The following is a 21,643-nucleotide window of genomic DNA, read 5'->3' on the forward strand; positions in this document are numbered from 1 at the left end:
TTTTAAATTCTAACTTGACTGGAAGTAATCAATACCAAGTTTTAATGTTTCGTTTGTTGCCCCTACCGATTGAGACTATAATTCGCAATAATAAATTACAATATTTTTGAAGAAAATTAGATGATAATTCACTGTATTAAAAGTCCGGACTATTTTTTATGCTAGAAATTTAAAACTTTTTTTTGTATTCAGACTCAATTTGAACTAATACTTGTCCAGATGCCAGCTTCATTAGGCTCACTTCAAAAAAACTTTAATTTTGATCTTTTTTAAAATGACCCTTTTAAGACTCAACAAACATAGTTACATTAGATAATTTTTCTCCAGACAGTCTATGCCAATTTTCCTTATTTACTTGACGATCTCCATTCGAACTTCAGTTTGATTTGAACAACTCTTTGACCATGTCAAAAAAGATATTACAACATATCGGAAAGTTGACTTTCAACAATTATCTGGTTTTCTAGGCAAGCATTAGCCAAAAATCTCTTGTTCAACACTCTATAGAATCAGATGATACTCCATGGCGAGATTAGCTGAAATTGAAAAACCCGTCTGCCCCAATGAATTTAATGTGTTTTTACAAGCCGCTATTCGAAAAAATTAGATTCTTGCCTATACAAAAATTCTTTACCAGACAAGCTTTCTCAAAAAATCTTTTCGAATTATACTCTGCATATTAGGAGTATGAACTTTTCGCTGATCCAATCAAAATATTATAAAAAAAATCGACTATATCACAATTATTCCAATGACATATTATCTTTTTTCGAGACAACCTGTATCACAAACACTATATAAACAAACGGGATAATACATACCAAATTAGGTTCGTTTTCAATGCACTTATAATCATAGTTACACCAGGTATACCCTAATGTAATTTGTTTTCTTAGGTTATGCATTACAATTTTTCCCGATTATACTCTAGTACACGGGATTACTCCATGCCAAAACTAAGATCGTTAAATCGCTTCTTTGACCCAGTTGATTGAGATTATAAATTCAATTTTGAAAACCACTTTGTGTTCTTTTGCGTTTCCCAGCAAATATTTTATGAAATATTTTAATTGTTTTTTTTACACTCTACTAAAAACGTAAAAAAAATTATTTTGCTTAAAGGCAATCCCCAGTAAAGTTCTTTTTTTGTTTTAAATTCTAACTTGACAGGAGATAATCAATACCAAGTTTTAATGTTTCGTTTGTTGGCCCTACCGATTGGGACTATAATTCGCAATAATAGATTACAATATTTTTGAAGAAAATTAGATGATAATTTATTGCATTGAAATTCCGGACTATTCTTTATGCTAGAGATTTAAAAAATTTTTTTGTACTCAGACTCAATTTGAACTAATACTTGTCCAGATGCCAGCTTCAATAGGCTCACTTCAAAAAAACTTTTATTTTGATCTTTTTTGTGAGGAAATTGAAAATAATGACCATTTTAAGACTCAACAAACATATTTACATTAGATAATTTTTCTCCAGACAGTCTATGCCAATTTTACTTGTTTACTTGACGATCTCCATTCGAACTTCAGTTTGATTTGAACAACTTTTGACCATGTCAAAAAAGATATTACAACATATCGGAAATTTGACTTTCAACAATTATCTGGTTTTCTAGGCTAGCATTAGCCAAAAATCTCTTGTTCAACACTCTATAGAATCAGATGATACTCCATGGCGAGATTAGCTGAAATTGAAAAACACGTCTGCCCCAATGAATTCAATGTGTTTTTACAAGCCGCTATTCGAAAAAATTAGATTCTTGCCTATACAAAAATTATTTGCCAGACAAGCTATAGCAAAAAATCTTTACGACTCATACTCTTAATAATAGGAACGAACGTTTTGCTTATCCAATCAAAATGTTTTTTTTAAAAAAAAAAATTCGACTAAGTCACAATTATACCAATGACATATTGTCTTTTTTCGAGACAACCTGTATCACAAACACTATATAAACAAACGGGATAATACATACCAATTTAGGTTCGTTTTCATTGCACTTAAAATCATAGTTACACCAGGTATACCCTAATGTAATTTGTTTTCTTAGGTTATGCATTACAATTTTTCCCGATTATACTCTAGTACACGGGATTACTCCATGCCAAAACTAAGATCGTTAAATCGTTTCTTTGACCCAGTTGATTGAGATTATAAATTCAATTTTGAAAACCACTTTGTGTTCTTTTGCGTTTCCCAGCAAATATTTCATGAAATATTTTAATTGTTTTTTTATACTCTACTAAAAACGTTAAAAAAATTATTTTGCTTAAAGGCAATCCCCAGTAAAGTTCTTTTTTTGTTTTAAATTCTAACTTGACAGGAGATAATCAATACCAAGTTCTAATGTTTCGTTTGTTGGCCCTACCGATTGAGACTATAATTCGCAATAATAGATTACAATATTTTTGAAGAAAATTAGATGACAATTTACTGATTGAAATTCCGGACTATTCTTTATGCTAGAGATTTAAAACTTTTTTTTTGTACTCAGACTCAATTTGAACTAATACTTGTCCAGATGGCAAGCTTCATTGGGCTCACTTCAAAAAAAACTTTAATTTTGATCTTTTTTGTGAGGAAATTGAAAAAATGATCATTTTAAGACTCAACAAACATAGTTACATTAGATAATTTTTCTCCAGAAAGTCTATGCCAATTGTCCTTGTTTACTTGACGATCTCCAAACGAACTTTAGTTTGATTTGAACAACTCTTTGACCATGTCAAAAAAGATATTACAACATATCGGAATGTTGACTTTCAATAATTATCTGATTTTCTAGGCAAGCATTAGCCAAAAATCTCTTGTTCAACACTCTATAGAATCAGATGATACTTCATGGCGAGATTAGCTGAAATTGAACAACCCGTCTGCCCCAATGAAATTAATGTGTTTTTACAAGCCGCTATTCGAAAAAATTAGATTGTTGCCTACACAAAAAATATTTGCCAGACAAGCTATAGCAAAAAATCTTTACGACTTATACTCTTAATATTAAAAACGAACGTTTTGCTGAACCAATCAGGAAGCTTTTTTTAAAAAAAAAATTTCGACTAAGTCACAATTATACCAATGACATATTGTCTTTTTTCGAGACAACCTGTATCACAAACACTATATAAACAAAGGGGATAATACATACCAATTTAGGTTCATTCTCATTGCACTTATAATCATAGTTATACCAGGTATACCCTAATGTAATTTGTTTTCTTAGGTTATGCATTACAATTTTTCCCGATTATACTCTAGTACACGGGATTACTCCATGCCAAAACAAAGATCGTTATATCGTTTCTTTGACCCAGTTGAATGAGATTATAAATTCAACTTTGAAAACCACTTTGTGTTCTTTTGCGTTTCCCAGCGAATATTTCATGAAATATTTTAATTGTTTTTTTCTTTACTCTCTACTAAAAAACGTAAAAAAATATTTTCCTTAAAGGCAATCCCAAGTAAAGTTCTTTTTTTTGTTTTAAATTCTAACTTGACAGGAGATAATCAATCCCAAGTTTTAAGGTTTCATTTGTTGGCCCTACCGATTGAGACTATAATTCCCAATAATAAATTACAATATTTTTGAAGAAAACTAGATGATAATTTACTGTATTGAAATTCCGGACTATTTTTTATGCTAGAGATTTGAAACTTTTTTTTGTATTCGGACTCAATTTGAACTAATACTTGTCCAGATGGCAAGCTTCATTAGGCTCACTTCAAAAAAACATTAATTTTGATCTTTATTGTGAGGAAATTGAAAAAAATGACCATTTTAAGACTCAACAAACATAGTTACATTAGATAATTTTTCTCCAGACAGTCTATGCCAATTTTCATTGTTTAATTGACGATCTCCATACGAACTTTAGTTTGATTTGAACAACTCTTTGACCATGTCAAAAAAGATATTACAACATATCGGAAAATTGACTTTCAACAATTATCTGATTTTTTAGGCAAGCATTAGCCAAAAATCTCTTGTTCAACAATCTATAGAATCAGATGATACTCCATGGCGAGATTAGTGGAAATTGAACAACCTGTCTGCCCCAATGAAATTAATGTGTTTTTACAAGCCGCTATTCGAAAAAATTAGATTCTTGCCTATACAAAAATTATTTGCCAGACAAGCTATAGCAAAAAAAATTTACGACTTATACTCTTAATATTAAAAACGAACGTTTTGCTGATCCAATCAAAAAGCTTTTTTTTCAAACAAAAATTCGACTAAGTCAGAATTATATCAATGACATATTGTCTTTTTTCGAGACAACCTGTATCACAAACACTATATAAACAAACGGGATAATACATACCAATTTAGGTTCGTTTTCATTGCACTTATAATCATAGTTACACCAGGTATACCCTAATGCAATTTGTTTTCTTATGTTATGCATTACAATTTTTCCCGATTATACTCTAGTACACGGGATTACTCCATGCCAAAACTAAGATCGTCCAATCGTTTCTTTGACCCCGTTGAAGGAGATTACAAGTTCAATTTTGAAAATCACTTTGTGCTCTTTTGCGATTTTCAGCCAATATTTCATGAAATATTTTAAATGTTTTTTCATTACACTCTACTGAAAAACGTATGAAAAATTATTTTCCTTTAAGGCAAGCCCCAGTAAAATTGTTTTTTTTTCAAATTCTAACTTGACTGGAGATAAGCCATACCAAGTTTTAATGTTTCGTTTGTTGGCCCTACCGATTAAGACTATAATTCGCAAAAAAGAATTACAATATTTTTTGAAAAAAATTAGATAATAATTTGCTGTATTGAAATTCCTGAATATTTCTAAGCTAGAGATTTCAATTTTTTATTGTATTCAGAAATTTATATTGTATTACTTGACCAGATGGCAAGCTTCATTAGGCTCACTTTAAAAAAACTTTAATTTTGACGTTTTATTTGTGAGCAAATTGAAAAAAGCGACAATTTTATGACTCAGCAAACATATTAACATTAGATAATTTTTCTCGATACAGTCTATGCCAATTTTCTTTTTTTATCTGAATCTGACAATCTCCATATCAAATTTAGTTTGATTTGAACTACCCTTTGACCTTGTCAAAAAAGATATTACAACATATCGGAAAGTTGACTATCAACAGTTATCTGATTTTCCTATTGTTGACTATCAGCAGTTGCCAAAAATCTCCTGTTCAACACTTTATATAGTCAGGTGATACTCCATTGCGAGTTTAGCTGAAATTGAACAACCCGTTTGCCCCAATGAAATCTATTTGTTTTTACAAGACGCTATTCGAAAAAACTATATTTTTACCTATACAAAAAATTGGTTACCAGACAAGCTATAGCAAAAGTTTATTTCGTCTTATACTCTGCAAATTAGTAATATGAACTTTTCGCTGATCCAATCAAAATAATTGTTTTTGAAAAAAAAATCGACTAAATCACAAATAAACCATTGAAATATTATCTTTTTTCGAGACAACCTTTATCACAAACACTATACAAACAAACGAGATAAAACATACCAATATTGATTCGTTTTCATGGCATTCACGATCATAGTTACATCAGGTATACCCTAAATGTAATTTGTTGTCTTAGGTTATGCATAACATTTTTTCCCAATTATACACTAGCACACGGGATTACTCCATGCCAAAACTAAGTTCATTAAATCATTTCTCTGACCCAGTTGGTTGAATGAGATTCAATGGTTCAATTTTAAACATCACTTTGTGTTCTTTTGCGTCTTCCAGCAAATAATTCTTGAAATATTTTAATTGTTTTTTACACTCTACTAAAAAAAACATATGCAAAAATTATTTTCCTTAAAGGCAAGCCACAGTAAAGTTGTTTTTTTGTTTAAAAATCTAACTTTACTGGAGACAATCCATACCAAATTTTATTGTTTCATTTGTTGGCCCTACCGATTAAGACTATAATTCGCAAAAAAGATTTACAATATTTTGTGAAGAAAATTAGATGATAATTTGCTGTATTAAAATTCCTGAAAATTTTTATGCTACAGATTTTAAGTTTTTTTTGTATTCAGACTCTATATACACTAGGTATACCAAGGTTGATTCAATTTGAAATAATACTTGAACGGATGGCAAGCTTCATTAGGCTCACTTTAAAAAAAACTTTGATTTTGATAATTTTTGTGAGCAAATTGAAAAAAATTACTATTTTGAGACTCAACAAACTTAGTTCCATTCGAACATCTTTCTCGAGGCAGTCTATGCCAATTTTTCTTTGTTTATCTGACAATTTCCACACCAATTGTGGTTTGATTTGAATAACTCTTTGACCATTTCAAAAAAACTATTGGAACATATCGGAAAACTGCCTATCAACAGTTATTTGAATTTCTAGGCAAGCCTCAGCCAAAAACCTCTCGCTCAACACTCTATGTAATCAGGTGATACTACATAGCAAGTTTCGCTGGAATTGAATAACCTTCTGTCTCAATGAATCCCAAATTTAACCATGAAAAACAAATTTTTCTCCTGGTCAAGCTCTACTATAAATTACTTTTTTCAAAATTTCTGAATTCTTATAGGATACTCTATACTATAATTTTTCACACTGGAGCAACTGCTTGACCCGTTGATAAACAGGGTTCAAAAATTTTCTTTCGAATAAATTATATTTTTGAGTATCAAAACAATAATTTACTTCCAGACGATTAACAGCTATATATTTTTGCTGTTTTGGCACCCTACTCACCAAAAAAACTTGACGCAAAGCCAATTTTGTTTTGAACCGCCCTTTGACCAGCAAAAAACTATTTAAATTGTTTTTTTAAACATACATTCTTCGAAACAATCGTCTGCGTAAGAAAAACTAAACTTCTTCGTTGGCTAGCTACATTAAAATTGAGCCTGGTTTCTATAGAATAAATCCAGGAGTCGACGGTCTTCTGCTTTTTCGAAAAGTGAATAACTTAGAACGTCTAAATAAAAATTGAAAAATTATTTTGTTTACTTAGGTAATGAATTACAATTTTTCCTGTTTATGATCTAATACACGTGGGTAATCCATGCCAAAATTCATTTTCTTAAATCAATTGTTTGACACAATTAAAGTAGATTATAATTTCAAAATTGAAAATCAGTTTGTGTTATTTTGCGTTTTCCAGCAAATATTTCATGAGCAATTCTAATTGTATTTTTCTTTACATTCTACTAAAAATCGTATGAGAAGTTGTTTTCTTTAAAGGCAAGCCACAGTAAAGTAGTTTTTTTGTTAAAAATTCTAAATTCACTGGAGATAATCCGTACTAAGTTTCATTGTTTCATTTGTTGGCCCTTCCGATTAAGACTATAATTCGCAATAATGAATAACAAAATTTTTTGAGCAATGTTAGATCATAGTTTGCTATATTGAAATTCCAGAATATTCAACGGCTAAGGATTTTAAACTTTAAGTGTATTCAGACTCTTGTTACACCAGCTATACCACATTTGATTCATTTTGAGCTAATACTTGACCGCATGACAAACTTCAATGAGCTCAGTTTTAAAAAAACTTTAATTCTGAAGTTTTTTGTGAGCGAATTGAAAATGACCATTTTAAGTTTCTACAAACATAGTTACATTAGATAATTTTTCTCAAGAAAGGCTATGCCAATTTTTTTTTGTTTATCTGACAATCTCCATACCAATTTTAGTTTGATTTGAACAACTCTATGACCATGTCAAAAAAGATGTTACAACATATCGGAAAGTTGACCATCAACAGTTATCTGGTTTTTCTAGGCGAGGTTTTTCTAGCCAATAATCTCTTGTTCAACACTCTATATAATCAGGTGATACTTCATTGCGAGTTTCCCTGAAAACGAACAACCCTTATTACCCAATGAAACTTAATTGTTTTTACAAGCCGCTATTCGAAAAATTAGATTTTTAACTAAAAAAATTCTTAAACAGACAAACTGTAGCAAAAAGTATTTTTGACTTATACTCTGCACATTACGAATATAAACTTTTTGCTGATCCAATCAATCTAATTTTTTTTCAAGAAAAAATCGACTAAATCACAATTTTACTAATGACATATTGTATTTCTTAGAGACAACCTGTATCACAAACACTATACATACAAAGGTGATAATACATACTATTTTAGGTTCGTTTTCATTGCATTCATAATCATAGTTACACCAGGTATATCCTAAATGTAATTTGTTTTCTTAGGTTATGCATTACATTTTTTCCCGATTATACTCTAGTACACGGGATTACTACATGCCAAGATAAAGTTCATTAAATCATTTCTCTGACCCAGTTGAATGAGATTATAAACTCAATTTTGAAAATCACTTTGTGTTCTTTTGCCTTTTCGAGCAAATATTTCATGAAATATCTTAATTGTTTTTTTCTTTACGCTCTACTAAAAACGTATGAAGAAATAATTCTCTTAAAGGCAAGCCACAGTAAATTTGTTTTTTTTTACTTTTAAATTTGCACTTGACCGGAGATAATCCATTTAATGTTTCTTTTGTTGGCCATACCGATTAAGACTATATTTCGCAATAAGCAATTGCAAAATTTTTTGAAGAAAATTAGATGATAATTTGCTGTATCGAAATTGCTGAATATTTTTATGCTAGAGATTGTAAATTTTTTGTGTTAAGACTCTAGTTACACTAAGTATACCAAGGTTGAATTAATTTGAACTAATACTTGACCGGATGGCAAGCTTCATTGAGCTCACTTTAAAAAAAACCTTAATTTTGATATTCTTTGTGAGCAAATTGAAAAAAAAATGACCATTTTGAGACTGAACAAACATAGTTACATTAGATAATTTTTCTTGAGGCCGCCTATGCCAGTTTTCCTGGTTTATCTAAAATCCCCATTCCAATTTTGGTTTTATTTGAATAATTCTTTGACCATTTCAAAAAAACTATTGGATACTCTATACAAAATTTTTACACACTGGAGCAACTGCTTGACCCGGTGAAAAATAGGGTTCAAAAATTTTCAATCGAATAAACTATATTTTTGAGTATGAAAACCTTAATTTACTTTCAGACGATTAACGGCTATATTTTTTTACTGTTTTGGCACCCTACTCACCAAAAAAAACTTGATGGAATTTTGCTTTGAACCGCTCTTTGACAATTTCAATAATACACCAGGGATACCCCAATTGACCTGGTTTCAATAGAAAAAATCCAGAAGTCGACGATTATCTACTTTTTCTTCGAAAAGTGAATAACTGAGAACGTCTAAATAAAATTAGAAAAAGTAATTCGTTTACTTAAGTAATGCATTACAATTTTTCCTGTTTATGCTCCAATACACGGGGTTACTCCATGCCAAAATTCATTTCCTTAAATCAACTCTTGGACACAGTTGAATGAGGTTATAATTTCAAACTTGAAAATCACTTTGTGTTCTTTTGCGTTTTCCAGCGAATATTTCATTATCGATTCTAATTGTCTTTTCCTTTACATTCTGCTAAAAAACGTATGAAAAGATGTTTTCTTTAAAGGCAAGCCACAGTGAAGTTATTTTTGTTATGAATTCTAAATTCACTTGGAGTTAATCCGTAACAAGTATTATTGTTTCATTTTTTGGCCCTCCCGATTCGCAATAATGAATAACAATATTTTTTGAACAAAGTTAGATGATAGTTTGCTATATTGAAATTCCGGAATATTTCTAAGGCTAGAGATATTAAACTTTCATTGTATTCAGACTCTTGCTACACTAGCTATATCAAGTTTGATTCCTTTTGAGCTAATACTTGACCGGATGACAAAGTTCTATAAGCTCAGTTTTAAAAAACTTCAATTTTGGCGTTTTATTTGTGAGCAAATCGAAAAAAACGACCGTCTTAAGAATCAACAAACATATTAACATTAGATAATTTTTCTCGATACAGTCTATGCCAATTTTCTTTTTTTATCTGAATCTGACAATCTCCATATCAAATTTAGTTTGATTTGAACAACTCTTTGACCATGTCAAAAAAGATATTACAACATATCGGAAAGTTGACTATCAACAGTTATCTGATTTTCTAGGCAAGCATTAGCCAAAAATCTCTACTTCAAAACTATATACAATCAGATGATGCTCCATTGCGAGTTTTGCTTAAATTGAACAACTCGTCTGCCCCAATGAAAATTATTTGTTTCTACAAGCCGCTATTCGAAAACAACTAGATTTTTACCAATAAAAAAATTCTTTACCAGACAAGCTATCTCAAAAAATCTTTTCGACTTATACTCTGCATATTAGGAGTATGAACTTTTCGCTGATCCAATCAAAATATTATAAAAAAAATCGACTATATCACAATTATTCCAATGACATATTATCTTTTTTCGAGTCAACCTGTATCACAAACACTATACATACGGGATAATACATACCAATTTAGGTTTGTTTTCATTGCATTCATAATCATAGTTACACCAGGTATACTTTATACCAAGCTTGATTCATTCTGAAAATTTACTTGTCCCGATGACAAACTTGATTAGGTTTAGTTTTTTCGAAACAGAAGATTCATTGGATGTTTTTGTGAGCAAACTAAAAAAATGATCTTTTTGAGACTCATCAAACACAGTTACAATATTTTATTTTTCACGAGCACACTATGCCACCTTTCTTCGTTTTTCACACTACTGACAATCTCCATAACAGTTTTGGTTTGAATTGAACAACTCTATGACCATGTTAGAAGCAACTTACTTAAAAAAATATTAGAACATATCGGAAAGATGCATATCAACAGTTATCTGATTTTCTAGGCCAGCCTTAGCAATAAATTTCTCGATCAACACTCCATATAATCAAGTGATACTACATAGCGAGTTTCGCTGAAACTGAACAACCCTCTGACTCAAGGAATCACAAATTTACCCATGAAAAACTAATTTTTTTCCTAGTCAAGCTCTTCTAAAAAATATATTTTTTCCGAAACTCTACATTCTCGAAGGATACTCTAAACGAAATTTGTTCTCATTCAAACAACCGATTGACCCGGTAGAAATATGGCGTTTAAAATTTTTTATTTGAATAAACCATAAGTTTCAGTATGAAAAACTAACGTTTCTCCCAAGTCAGCAACAGCAAAACTTTTTACGTTTTTGGCACTCTACCTACTAAAAAAAGATACCGAATTTATTTTGTTTTGAACCGCTCTTTGACCCGCACAACCTTAAATGTTTTATACATTCCTCAAAAATTTTGTTTACGAATTAAAAACTAATTTTTTTTGTTGGCTAGCTAAAATAAAACGTTTTTTTTTCTGTTAATTTTAACACACTAAGGATACCCCCAATTAAACGAATCCCGGAATCGACGAACATCTCTTCTTTTTCGAGAAGTGAATAATTGAGAACCTCTAATTGATGTTATAAATTTAATTTGTTTCATTAGGCTAAATAATGCAACGTTTTTTTTCAGTTTTGCACTCTAAACATACCTGGGTTACTCCATACTCAATTCGTTCAATCAATTTCTCGACCCAGTTGAATTAAACAAGTATCCCGATTAGATAAAAAATTACCAAAAATTATCTGGAATTTTTTTAAATACCTGAAATTTTCTGGTGCAAAGGTTAGTTCAATGTGTAATTCCCTTTCCCGCAATCTTACGTACGCATGTTTGAGCCATTATGAAGAAGAATTAATTCGTATAGAACCCCTTGAAAGTTTCAAATTCAATTTTTGTTTTTTGAGTAAATTACAAAAAAAAGATCTCGAGACTGAACAGAAACAGCAACACACATTCCTTCCTGGTAAACTATACCGTTTTGCAGACCCAATACAACGCAAAATAGCATGATGAGCTTGTTTTGATGGGAAACAACTCCGTGAGCCGACGAAAATTTAGTACTTTCTAAGAGCAAATGGGAGAAAATGTTTAAAATTTGTATAAATAACTAATTTTTAACCTAGCAATCTATAGCAAAAATGCACTTTGTTTCTAACACGGGTGATGCTCCAGACCAAGATTAGTTTGATTAAAACATTTATCCTAACCAGAGAAAACTCTAATATTTTTCAGAGAATATATAATCGTCAACCTCTAAATAACGTATAAAGGATATATTTTTTCCTAGGCAAGCCGTAGTGAAACGGTTTTTGTTTTACACTCTACTTCCAATCGGGATACTCCATATCTAATTTGTTCCAATTATGTTTTGATCCGACTGAATAAGAACTAAATGATAGATTATAATTAGAAGTTAATTCACTGATATAGAAATTCCGGACTATTTTCTAGGCTAGACAAAATTAAATTTTCTTTGGACTCAGACTTTAGTTACACCAGGTACCAATTTCGAATCATTTCGATCTTTGACTTGCTCCGATGGAAAAAAAATTACTTTTGAAGTTGTTATATTTATTGTCTTGAGGGCAATAAATTTTCCTGTAGCGAAAAAAGCGTTTCATATGTTAAAAAACAGTTGTTTTTAGACCTATGAAACTCTGTGGTCTACCGCTTCATTGGTTCTTCATGCTCCTCGAGTCTTTTTTTATCGTTCGTATGATGAACGTGTATATATCTGGACGTAGGCAACTTTGAATGTTGAAAAGTCTTGTCATTGGTTTTTGAGCGCACGGTAGTCTGGACATGAACGCACCAGTTATCAATTTTGGAATGCACAAATGTTGTTTTTGCGCTCTCGAAAATCTAGACATAACAGAATTTGAACGTACGAGAGTTTGGTCATAGGGTCTTTTGAGCGCACAATAATCTAGGCCTAGGCGCAAAAATTTTTAAATTAAGAGTCAACGAATTTTAGTTTGCAACGCACGAAAGTCTGGACATGGTATTTTTTGAACAAGCGATTAGCGCACAAAAAATCTTTAAGTCTGGACTTAGTTTAATTCCGTCTGGGACGGCCTGGACATACACATGTTACTTCTGGGATCGACTTTCGGTCTGGCACTTGAACTCGGAATAGGCAGTCAGAGTTTCTGTCATTGTTAGATTACCTAAGCTTTAGTGGTTGTTGGATTTTATGGACGGTAAAACCAGTAATTTAATTTTTTCCCGATGAACTAATTATGCTATTTTTACATAACATAAATTTAGTAAAAATTGAGTCTCGAGACATATATTACCAACTTTGAGGAGCTTTGATCTAAATTCTTTACTGTCACAACGTTAAACCAATCGATGCACAGACATAATTAAAGTTTTACGATTAAAATATAATTTAGTCCACCAAATCATGCATTGTGTCTCCTTTAGGATGAAACCTAGGCTACTTTAACCAATGCGCTCTTTCGTATAAATAATTCAATTCAATCTCAATGATTGCCTCCAATAGTCCCAGTGAAACTTACTCACAAACGTACAAAAGATTATCAATTAATGCAATCTACTGAGTTTGCCAATGAAATTGCAGTTAAGTTAACAAACACAGTAGGTTAAGGACTGAAATGCAATTAAAAATTTGCATTGATTGATTAAGAAAATGAATCTAGAATAGACAAGGACTATATTGAGAAATCACCATAGTACACTCTAAAAATCTCTCGTGTGAAATCACACAATTTTTTCTCGTGTGATGAAAAATCACACGATTTTTCGTGTGAAAAATGCGTCTCGTGTGATTTCACACGAGAAAATTTTCCTCGTGTGATGAAAAATTACACGATTTTTCATGTGAATGAATGTATGAAGAAATAAAGCAATTTTTATAGAAAATTCAGATTTTCCCTCGTCCTAATTTCCTTTAGAACAGACGGCTGATCTATCCATGATAATTTCATGCTACATTGGGGTATTTTTAGTGATTAAAACCAAAGATAATACTTTAAATTGAAAAAGTTGGGGATAAAGTGCATTTTTTTCTTTGTTTTGTCATTTAAAAAGAGAATCTGTTGATTTCAATGTAGTATACGTGAAAGCAATGGTGATTTCAATGGACTAAACACCCAACAAAAAGAGCCAATTAAAAAGAGTTTAAAAATTCAATGGATAATGTGTTCAACGTAGATGTAGCGCACTATAGTCAATCGGGTAACAAAAAGTAGCGATGAAGCATTCTTTTATACAAAGATCTTGTTATTTTTACGTTACAATTACAGTGATAAAGTTAAAAAGAAAAGAACAATCCATTTTTTGGTCCGTTGAACGTGAGAACGTTTTTCACAAATGCAGCTAAAAATCTACATGAGGACCTAGAAAAATTTTGGGATCTTTTCTGTTCTGGCCCTGCAGTTAACAATTATATGCTGTTATATTGAACTTTATAATGCAAAAAATATCAAACAGGGGATACAAAAGAGATGGGAAAAAATCGATTATTCTGTGGGAGAGGTTCCCCAAGTTGCGATGCCACTTTTCAAAGGAAACACATTCATTGATATGGCTAACTTACAACTCCTCAATGACTGCCCTCATTGACTACCTTTACTACTGCAGTGTGATTAACGTCAACACTGACGTCAAAAAGCCAAAAAAGTGTGAATAGATATATAAAAATGCAGCACATCAATACAATCCAATTACTTTATATTGCAAAAAAACCTTGCCGCAATTCAATTCAATTCAATTCAAAAAGTTGCTGAATGTGTAACTTAGTATATCAATGTCTGAGCGAATACGACAACTAAAGGAGAACTATTTCATACTTAAGCAATCTGAAAGACGGAAACATAGAAGAATAAAAAAAAACTTCAGAAGTAGTAATAGTTAAGCAAGAGTGGGGGGGGGGGTAAAAAGACGTACCTATGTATAAAAATTACGTATAGCCCATATTCCCTCAAATCCCAAAGACGTACCTCACAGCATGATACCCAAGGTGTTCAAGCGCGGGGGATTAGCAAGTTAATCCCTTAATATTAAATTAGTAAGATCAATCACTCATTCCCATATTGCACTTTAAGAATGTAAATTTCCAAAGAGGTACCTCACAGCATGACACCCAAGCTGTGCTCGCAAAGGGGATTATCTAGGTAATGTTTTAATATTAAATTAGATAGGATGACTCATTTACACTTACGTACGATTTACGTGATTTTCAAAAATATACCTCACAGCATGATACCCAAGCTGTTCACACGAAGGGGATTAGCAAGATATTGTCTGAACAACAAATCAGTAGGGACATTGACCCCGTACCATATTACACTTTAATAATGTAAATTTCCAAAGACGTACATCACAGCATGACACTCAAGCTGTTCACACGAAGGGGATTACCAAGATAGTGTCTGAACAACAAATCAGTAAGGACATTGAACCCCTACCATATTGCACTTCAATAATGTAATTTTCCAAAGACGTACATCACAGCATGACACCCAAGCTGTTCACACGAAGGGGATTAGCAAGATAGTGTCTGAACAACAAATCAGTAGGGACATTGACACCCTACCATATTGCACTTTAATAATGTAAATTTCCAAAGACGTACATCACAGCATGACACTCAAGCTGTTCACACGAAGGGGATTACCAAGATAGTGTCTGAACAACAAATCAGTAAGGACATTGACCTCCTACTATTTTGCACTTTAATAATGTAAATTTCCAAAGACGTACCTCACAGCATGACACCCAAGGTGTTCAAGCAAGGGGGACTAGCAAGTTAAACCCTCAATATTAAATTATTAAGGTCATTTACTCATTCTCATATTGCACTTTAATAATGTAAATTTCAAAAGATCAAAGATTTGCCTCACAGCATGACACCCAAGCTGTTCTCACGAAAAGGATTAGTAAGATAATCCGTCAATAAGAAATCAGTAAGGTCATTTGCCTTTTCTCATACTACACTTTACTAATGTCAAATTCCAAAGACGTACCTCACAGCATGATACCCAAGCTGTTCGCACGAAAGGGATTAGCAAGATAATCCCTTAATAACAAAATGGGTCATTGACGCCCTTCCATATTACACTTTAATAATGTAATTTTCCAAAGACCTACCTCACAGCATGACACCCAAGCTGCTCACACGAAGGGGATTAGCTATAAAATGTTTAAATACTAATTTAGATATGATGACTCACTGTTATGTACGACTTACGTGATTTTCAAAAATGTATCGCACAGCATGATACCCAAGCTGTTCACACGAAAAGGATTAGCAAGATAATCCCTCAATAACAAAGTAGTTTGGCATGCTCATATATTAGCCACTACTCCTATTCATTATTTCAATCAACTTCTAGAAATCAGTTGGTCAATATTCTCGATTAACTTCTCATTTTTTCAGATAGTCTTTGTTTCTTTCTCCTTGCAGCAAGAAGAGTTTCAAGTTTAACACTTGCAGTATTGAAGCGGGTAAGCAAACAATTTCATCTAATAGAAATTTTCCTTTTTTTTCTGTATTTAAACTGGACCATTTTAGCCAGCCAAAATATCCCCAAATATTAGATATTGCAACACATCACTTCAATTCCGAAACCCAAAACAAACTGGTAAGTTTGCGTTTATTAAGCCACTACTCCTATTCCCAAGCCACTACTCCTATTCATTCTTTCAAACAACTTCTAAAACTCAGTTGATCCAAATTCTAGTTTAATTTATCTTTTTGTTTTCAGAGAGTCTTTGTTTCTTTCTTCTTGTTGCCAGTTTCAGGTTGAACACTTGCAGTGTTGAAACGGGTAAGCAAACAAACTTAATAAATAGAAATCTTCCTTTGTTCCTGTATTTAAACTGGGCCATTTTAGCCAGTCAAAACTTCCCTCTATAGTAGATATTGCAACTATTCACTTCACTTTTAAATCCAAAAAAGAAACTCGTAGGTTTGCTTTTATTAAGACTTGTTTTTGAGGTAGGAATATATACCCAATTATTGAATTAAAAAAACCATTAATAATCATAAAATTCTCACGTGATTAGACATTTAGTCACTATTTTATAGTCACAATTAATCATAACATCACAATTACATCATAGCTCGTCACAATTAGGTCATAGTGTTGTCATAATTACGTCATATTTATTAAAGGGCATTTCTTTTTCGTTTTATATTCAATTTTCTGATTCACAGAATTGAGTGCAGTTGAGAACAATAACCATAACAACTTTTGAAAAATATTTTACTCCATTGCAACCTCCATTTTAACATTTTGTTTACTCCTCTTTTCTCACTCCTAATCTTACAGTTTATTTTCTTTCCAGAGATGCCTCGGAATTCGGACCAAAAAGAACTTTGCAATTCTTGCGATAAGCTTATTTTGAAATCCAATATGAGCAGACATCAGAAGCTTCACGCAAAAAGATGTTTACAGTGCTCCCAGTCATTTCCAGACGACGAGAAACTGCAGCGTCACATTGCTTCTAAACATGCTCCATCTCTCACTGAAAAGAAGAAGTTTTCATGCGGCAGCTGCAATTCAACGTTCTCCATATATTATCAACTTCTTCAACAAAAAAAAAGTCACCAACCTTCAATTCCTAGCACCTACGAGGAAGTTGACTTATCTGTCTATGGAGAGTCTCCCGCTCTTCATAATGAATTTCAAACGGTCCAACACTTTCTGCGAGACTCGGTTCTTGAATTGTCCAGAAAGAAAGTTCAAAACTTCAAAATAATGGAGATCAACCATGAAACGAGTTACCCAGTTCAGCTAAAATCAATTTTTCCTTTGGATTCGTTCTGAAGACTGTGCAAAATGCTGAAGAATTTCGCTACTACTACGCAGCAGATAACAACCCCGTATTTCTAAATCCTATGGTTCTTTCTGATGACTCAGATCTCAATTTTATCAAATCAATGTTGAGACAAGATAAATTTTTACCAAATCTAATTAATCAACGTCCAGACACAAAATGGAAGTTTTATTGCGTTGCAAATGTCACTTTCTTTGTATTTCTCCTCAGTGGTGTTCCGCTAGGATGCATAGAACAATCAATTCCATCAACATTACTGAGGAATCCAATAGTTAAACGTTTTGTGTCTGAATGTGAAAAAAGACCTTACCAGGACAACTTGTGTATGTTCAATGCACTGGCCTATTAATTACATGGCAGCAATGAGCTACGAACAAAGTACAATGGAATAGATGCAGATGTTTCTCTCAGTGACAAGGAGAGATGACGAAACCTTCCCAGGAATACATGAAGACGATATTCCTGCTCTTGAGGCTCTAGTTGACAGAAACATTCAAGTTTTACTGGATATTTTTTGACGAACAATCGGAAATGCTTGCTGAACTTACTCGTCGCTCCTCGATGAAATATACAAAGACAACTTCGTTACTGAGATATGAAAATCACATTTGTTGGACAGCAGACACCACTGAGGAGAAGTACAAAGAAAGTGACATTTGCAACGCAATAAAACTTCCATTTTGTGTCTGGACGTTGATTAATTAGATTTGGTAAAAATTTATCTTGTCTCAACATTGATTTGATAAAATTGAGATCTGAGTCATCAGAAAGAACCATAGGATTACGGGGTTGTTATCTGCTGCGTAGTAGTAGCGAAATTCTTCAGCATTTTGCACAGTCTTCAGAACGAATCCAAAGGAAAAATTGATTTTAGCTGAACTGGGTAACTCGTTTCATGGTTGATCTCCATTATTTTGAAGTTGTGAACTTTCTTTCTGGACAATTCAAGAACCGAGTCTCGCAGAAAGTGTTGAACCGTTTGAAATTCATTATGAAGAGCGGGAGACTCTCCATAGACAGATAAGTAAACTTCCTCGTAGGTGCTAGGAATTGAAGGTTGGTGACTGTTCTTTTTGTGATGAAGAAGTTGATAATATGTGGAGAACGTTGAGTTGCAGCTGCCGCATGAAAACTTCTTCTTTTGAGTGAGAGATGGAGCATGTTTAGCAGCAATGTGACGCTGCAGTTTCTCGTCGTCTGGAAATGACTGGGAGCCCTGTAAACATCTTTTTGCGTGAAGCTTCTGATGTCTGCTCATATTGGATTTCAAAATAAGCTTATCACAAGAATTGCAAAGTTCTTTTCGGTCCGAATTCCGAGGCATCTCTGGAAAGAAAATAAACTGTAAGATTAGGAGTGAGAAAGGAGGAGTGAAAAAAATGTTAAAATGGAGGTTGCGATGGAATAAAATATTTTTCAAAAGTTGTTATGATTATTGTTCTCAACTGCACTCAATTCTGTAAATCAGAAAATTGAATATAAAACGGAAAAGAAATGTCCTTAAATAAATATGACGTAATTTTAACAACACTATGACCTAATTGTGACGAGCTATGATGTAATTGTGATGTTATGATTAATTGTGACTATAAAATAGTGACTAAATGTCTAATCACGTGAGAATTTTATGATTATTAATGGTTTTTTTAATTCAATAATTGGGTATATATTCCTACCTCAAAAACAGGTTTTTATAAAAGCAAACTTACGAGCTTCTTTTTCGGATTTAAAGGTGAAGTGAATAGTTGCAATATCTACTATAGAGGGAAGTTTTGACTGGCTAAAAAGGTCCAGTTTAAATACAGGAACAAAGGAAGATTTCTATTAATTAAATTTGTTTACTTACCCGCTTCAACACCGCAAGTGTTCAACTTGAAACTGGCAACGAGGAGAAAGAAACAAAGACTCTCTGAAAACAAAAAGATAAATTAAACTAGAATTTGGATCAACTGATTTTTAGAAATTGTTTGAAATAATGAATAGGAGTAGTGGTTTGGGAATAGGAGTAGTGGCTTACGCGTTGCTTACCAGTTTGTTTTTGGTCTCAGAATTGAAGTAATGTGTTGCAATATCTAATATTTGGGAATATTTTGACTGGCTAAAAAGGTCCAGTTTAAATACAGGAACAAAGGAAGATTTCTATTAATTAAATTTGTTTACTTACCCGCTTCAACACCGCAAGTGTTCAACTTGAAACTGGCAACGAGGAGAAAGAAACAAAGACTCTCTGAAAACAAAAAGATAAATTAAACTAGAATTTGGATCAACTGAGTGTTAGAAGTTGTTTGAAAGAATGAATAGGAGTAGTGGCTTGGGAATAGGAGTAGTGGCTTAATAAACGCAAACTTACCAATTTGTTTTGGGTTTCGGAATTGAAGTGATGTGTTGCAATATCTAATATTTGGGGACATTTTGGCTGGCTAAAATGGTCCAGTTTAAATACAGAAAAAAAGGAAAATTTCTATTAGATGAAATTGTTTGCTTACCCGCTTCAAATCTGCAAGTGTTAAACTTGAAACTCTTCTTGCTGCAAGGAGAAAGAAACAAAGACTATCTGAAAAAATGAGAAGTTAAACGAGAATATTGACCAACTGATTTCTAGAAGTTGATTGAAATAATGAATAGGAGTAGTGGCTAATATATGAGCATGCCAAACTACTTTGTTATTGAGGGATTATCTTGCTAATCCTTTTCTTGTGAACAGCTTGGGTATCATGCTGTGCGATACATTTTTGAAAATCACGTAAGTCGAACATAACAGTGAGTCATCATATCTAATTTAATATTTAAACATTTTATAGCTAATCCCCTTCGTGTGAGCAGCTTGGGTATCATGCTGTGAGGTTCACTTTTGAAAACTTACATTTTTTAAGTTTAATATGGTAGGGGGTCAATGACCTTACTGATTCGATGTTAAGTCACTGTCATGTTAATCCCCTTCGTGTGAACAGCTTGGGTATCATGCTGTGGAGTACATTTTGAAAAGTCGTACGTAACTATGAATGATTCATCATGTCTATTTAATATTAAAACATTTCCGTACTAATATCCTTCGTGTGAACAGCTTGGGTGTTATGCTGTGAGGTACGTCTTCGTAAAATTACATTATCAAAGTGTAATATGGAAGGGCGTCAAAGACCCATTTTGTTATTAAGGGATTATCTTGCTAATCCCCTTCGTGTGAACAGCTTGGGTATCAAGCTCTGAGGTACGTCTTTGGAATTCGACATTAGCAAAGTGTAGTATGAGAAAAGGTAAATGAACTTACTGATTTCTTATTGACGGATTATCTTGCTAATCCTTTTCGTGAGAACAGCTTGGGTGTCACGCTGTGCGGCAAATCTTTGGAAATTTACATTATTAAAGTGCAATATGAGAATGAGTAAATGACCTTACTAATTTAATATTAAGGGATTAACTTGCTAATCCCCCTCGCTTGAACACCTTGTGTATCATGCTGTGAGGTACGTCTTTACATTATTAAGGAAATTTACATTATTAAAGTGAAAAATGATAGGGGGTCAATGTCCTTACTGATTTGTTGTTCAGACACTATCTTGCTAATCCCCTTCGTGTGAACAGCTCGGGTGTCATGCTGTGAGGTACGTCTTTGCAAATTTACTTTATTGAAGTGCAATATGGTATGGGGTCAATGTCCCTACTGATTTGTTGTTCAGACACTATCTTGCTAATCCCCTTCGTGTGAACAGCTTGGTTGTCATGCTGTGAGGTGCGTCTTTGGAAATTTACATTATTAAAGTGCAATATGGGAATGAGTGATTGACCTTACTAATTTAATAGTAAGGGATTAACTTGCTAATCCCCCGCGCTTGAACACCTTGGGTATCATGCTTTGAGGTACGTCTTTGGAATTTGAGGGAATATGGGCTATACGTAATCTTTATACATACCCGGGTCAACGATCATACAACTTTCTTTGATTTCGTACTAGGTCATATATGATTCTTAGTAATCATACTAGGTCATATATGATTTGTATGAGTTCTTGGTAGTCATACAAGGATCATATATGATTTCCTAG

This window comes from Convolutriloba macropyga, chromosome 3 (assembly GCF_964194025.1).
Source record: "Convolutriloba macropyga chromosome 3, txConMacr16.3, whole genome shotgun sequence".
Taxonomy (NCBI): domain Eukaryota; kingdom Metazoa; phylum Xenacoelomorpha; order Acoela; family Convolutidae; genus Convolutriloba; species Convolutriloba macropyga.